We start from the raw sequence: 4,850 nt of genomic DNA on the forward strand, positions 1-4,850 counted from the left end.
GAAACTGGTGTATGTACTTACCGGTACAGGTGCGTACAGAAAAAGTTGTTATTCCGAACTTTCTACGTCGTCTATAATTATTCGATGTTGCTTTAGTAATAATATCAACCGGAAAATAACAATCAGATGTCCCAGTTACGTTAAGAGAAAGTACAGTATTCTTTTCTTCTGTTCTTCTACACCTGAAGCGTCGTTACGCAACACGAAATCATTTTTATGACTTGTTTATACGATAACTTGTATACTTTTACTTATTAAATTCTACATTAATTAAGTCATTAATAACTATTCTTCTAAAACACAGGTATTAATGGGTATTGAAAGTGAAATTCTGAATACATGTGAATAAATTTTAGGTCCACGTTCCTTTCTAGAAGGCTAAAAGGTCATTGTGACTGTGTATAACATTGAGAAACAGGGACAACAACCGATATTGGGTTAAGGTCCAATCCTACAGCAGAGATTTTTTGAAGTAGTACAGTACTACATACAGACAAACATACAGATTTAATTTATATTAATTTAACTATAATTTTTTTCCTGTTAAATTTATAGCGTATTAGGTATGTTAGTTATATGTATATTTATTTTATTTTTAAATTTAAATTATACCCCTCAAAAAATTGATTTTCAAATTAATGTCAAAAAGTCCCCCCCTTCTATCCAATGAAACAATTGAAATATTGTAACTGTAATTTCATTCAGGAAATATTTAAAGATAAATAAAGAAATCAAATAGGGGTTACCAGTTTGAGAAAAAATTGTCCTCGTTTTGAGTACGAATCATTTTTAAATTATAGAAAAAAATGGGGCCATTTGATCCATAGAATTTATATCATTTGCATATATTATCGAATACCAGGACCTCGTGTTACGACTCTGCAGCTTAGGGTATATTTGATAGAGCGGGACCTGATATAGTTTAGGCCCACAACTATTTAAATTTACACTTATTAACAGGGGCATGCTTCATACAAGGTGGAATTTGTGTAGTGTAAAACGATCTCCCCCCACTCGAATAATTCTCAGAATGTTCTACTAAACTTAAACGATCCCACGCATTAACCTATTGACTCGACTTACTCATTAGAGTGCAATATCCCCCCTTCGTGAGTAAACAAACCTACTAAACCGCCCATTTTAAGTGTAAACTTTTCCGATCTACTTAGAACCGAGTATAAACCTCCAACCCCCTCCCAAGTTTCCTTAATAGCGGTTCCATTCAAAAACCAAACGTCACGCTCTAATATAATTTGAAAGAATTATTCTCCCCCCTTGACAAAAGTTATTACGTTAAATCACGCCGCCCAAAATGCGAATTCCCATAAAAGGGGATGCTGCAAGATAAAAGATGGGGTCAAATACCAGCAATGAGAAATTAACGACCATTCCTGACACACCCCTAAACTCGAATATCCCATAAGCAGCTCCTACTGAAATTCTTCATCTCACTAATGCGTAAAGTTAACAATGGGTTATGTTACAGCATCGCTCAGGGGAGAAAACTGCGTTTTTTAGGGGGGATATATAAAAGTGTGCGCATACGTAACTTCCGGCGAGATACGGTCTTTAAATAACTGCATAAAACAATATCAATTGTTTTGCTAATAAGTTACGATCCTTATCGTTGGCCTTTCTAAAATTATACGCTTAATTAGGCAACGTAACGGTATGCTGTATACGTTCAATCTCTTGTGTATGTATATGCAAAAATGTTGTTGTGTAGAGTAACAGTAGAAGTCAAAGAACTACTTAAAAGTCTTCAAATAAGTTCATTAACCTTGTTTTGATTGCGACGTCTCGTCTCGTAACCGATAATTAGAGGAGCCCTTCATCGGAAGTGACGATTTGATTCATTTCCTGTGAAAGTCACGCTATTCTGTAACAGTAAAAAATATATATATATATATATAAAAATGGTTGTTCACAGCTGCTGCCATTATCGGTGACATGTTTTAAACAATAAAACCTTAAAAATGATCGATTTAGACTGATGAAAAGTGCCATTTTTAATTGTTAAAAAATGTGTAATTTTAAGAGAAGAATTCGGGGGTCAAAGGTCGTTTTCAACAGGGAAATTAACCTAATGAATCTGCCATTTAGAGAGATAAATATAAAAGATTAAGAAGATATAAAACAATATAAATTAGTCTGATTTTTTTCACATTGGCGACTAAATTTTGGGGATTTGTGTGCAAAATGATCTTCTGACTCTTCCTTCTGATTCACCATTAAAATATTCTTTTGATTGGCCTAAAAGTCAATTAACCGTGCTTCGTGTAACAATTACAATTGAGAAAATGAATCGTAAACTATCAACATTATCTTTTTACACGATGAGAGAAATTGAGCTTTGTAATGTTAACTAACTTTTAGACCACCCTGTATAGATTTGTACTATCGGCGGTAGAATTTCTCTTAGCGAATTAAGCGAAGTAACATTGTAATATAACGCTAAGTATCAACAGAACATAAGGTATCTTAATCCCTCATAATATCTCTATCTCGTTACTAATTTTTTAACCATTGTGTATTCTACAATAATATTATCCGGTACTAACGAATGGGTTCTTGGTTTACGTATTGTAAGGAAGCCGAACCAATTCCCTTCTGTATTGTATAAAGACCCTTTTGGATCCGACTGTTGCAACAATTAAAAACTCTTCTGTTAAAAAATACTTTATAACAATTAAAATTTAAAAATCGAATTGCGTAAACGTAACAATATAAATTTATTTTCTAACAATTAAACAGCCTGTTAGTTAATTAAGAAACAATAGAAAATTATCTTTATCACGTTAGAAATGATATTAATATTTATACACCTATCTAGGGTATATTAAAGCATATATCTTTACAAACATCTACAATAGTTATTGTCTCAATTTTCCTCAATAAAATTAGATAGAATCAACAAGTGAAAATAGTAATACTTGTTTTGTTTCTTTTATTGGAAAGTCAGGCAATAAAATATCGAGTTTAAAGCCAAAAAAAAGCAGCAAAAAATACAAATTTTTATGACAAATTTGTATTTTTAAGTAACAAATATGCGATCAAAGGAGAAGAATTCATCATTTTTCTGGAATAACATCATAACTATTTTATGGTAATGCGTTACCCATGAATTATTTATAATCACGCGTAATATATAATTATTAAGTAAAATATTCTATCAAAAAATAAGGTTAAGCTAGAAAAATGGAATGGAATGTTTTTCTTAAATAGAAAAATCATCCAACTGTTAAATAGATTAAAATATTTCGAGTAACGTAACACCGGCATACATGAAAAAAAATAACACTAAAAAACTTACGTTTCCTTCAGTCTATTAATTAAATATATATAAAAGAAACGGCGTGGGAATTTCAATTAATCACTTAACAGACAGACCTACTTGCTGTATACTACCTTAACAACAATAAATTCTCATACTTTTGCCTTAATGACATTTGTTTAACCATGCCGATAACATACTAACCTCATTTATGCGATAAAATTCCATTAAAATTTCGATTTACAATGAACAGTATCGGTTTCAATAGCGTTAAACACTCGATATACCCTTAATTGCATTAATGCACCCCTAGATATACTGTCACATTGGCATTCCTGAGGAGTCAAAACGGCATTCCAAAAACTGCAGTGTACCTTTAAGAAATTTACACTGGATCGCCACGTATAATACACTTTACTGTTACTTTATCTATAGCTTCAAACAATCTTACCTGAGTAAGTCGATTACATGTATATATATATATATTCCTGGTGTAGAAGTCGTCTCTACTTCTTGGCAAATGGCGTCAGGAACCTGTAGCATATAGTAGACCCTAAGGCGAATTGCCCACTGGTATCCTGCCCTACCTACGATATAATCATTACGCTGTATTTCAAGGTCTACGATACGCTTGATAGAACATGAGAATGTTTTTTTTTCTTCCCCCTTTAATTTCTTCAGAGGTTTTGCTGCGCTTAATGTTAACGCGAGAGTATCACAAAGAAATATGAGGAGAGAAAAACAGTTCTTGATTATTTACAGGATGCCACCATGCGGAAAGGACGATCCAGTCACCGTCGTATGTATCAAGTAACAGTTGGTTGAATATTTTTCTTTCCTATTATGACCTTCACCGTTACAAAAGAACCAACCAAGAACGTGCTACCTTTCTTTTTCCTTTCCTCAAAAAAATTAAAAAGTTTTTTTAATTGATTATAGTGATAAAGGAAATAAAAATTTTTTTAAAAAGACGACTCTGTCTGGATGTCTGTCTCTCTTCTTTTTATCTTCAAATTATACGCTATGTTGAAGAACATGACTCCTTTTAGTACTGGGGATGCGTTATTTCGAATATCTCACGCGTTATAATGCTTCACTACTAAAAATTTAGTGCTTTATCTCAATTAGAAATATGCTCATTTATTTATTTATTTTTCCCTTCATTTCTTAAAATTTATCAATTTCACAAACAGCTGATCTTAATTGTAATTAACTTTAATTGTTTATTTCATTTTTAATTGTAATTTACTTTAATATAATTGTCTATTTCATTCAGCTGTTTACGAAATTGATCATTTCTACTATAAAGAAACAGATTAATTTTTATGAACAGCTGATTAATAGAAACTGATGATTTTACTGATTATATAGGTTAAAAACTCTGTGCAATTTTCAAATAAACTATCTTTCTCTAAATATTTAAAAAAAAAACATGTGAAACATTAACATGATCTATATTTTTCTGTAAACAGTAAGCTTAATATACAAAGAAACAAATTACAACATATCCTTGTTGAAAATAAAGCTTAAATTACTACAATTTATTTCTCAAAAATTTGGGAAATACACCACCATG

The 4,850-nt window shown here is 31.5% G+C and overlaps 1 protein-coding gene across 3 annotated transcripts in view; it reads right to left on the reverse strand.

Moving 5' to 3' along the window:
- The window catches only part of LOC111632985, a 67,178-nt gene extending 63,173 nt beyond the window's left edge, over positions 1-4,005 (reverse strand). Inside the window, exon 1 of one of the 3 annotated variants that reach the window (XM_023377506.1) lies at positions 3,726-4,005. The gene's annotated coding sequence lies outside the window, so the exon portion shown is untranslated. Of the gene's footprint in view, positions 1-21; positions 190-3,725 lie in introns of those variants that run through there. The other 2 variants (XM_023377502.1, XM_023377504.1) reach the window with 2 other exon arrangements.
- Positions 4,006-4,850: the final 845 nt, after the last annotated feature.

The sequence above is a fragment of the Centruroides sculpturatus genome, unplaced genomic scaffold (genome assembly GCF_000671375.1).
Source record: "Centruroides sculpturatus isolate CEXI.00-Female unplaced genomic scaffold, Cexi_2.0 scaffold296, whole genome shotgun sequence".
Lineage (NCBI taxonomy): Eukaryota > Metazoa > Arthropoda > Arachnida > Scorpiones > Buthidae > Centruroides > Centruroides sculpturatus.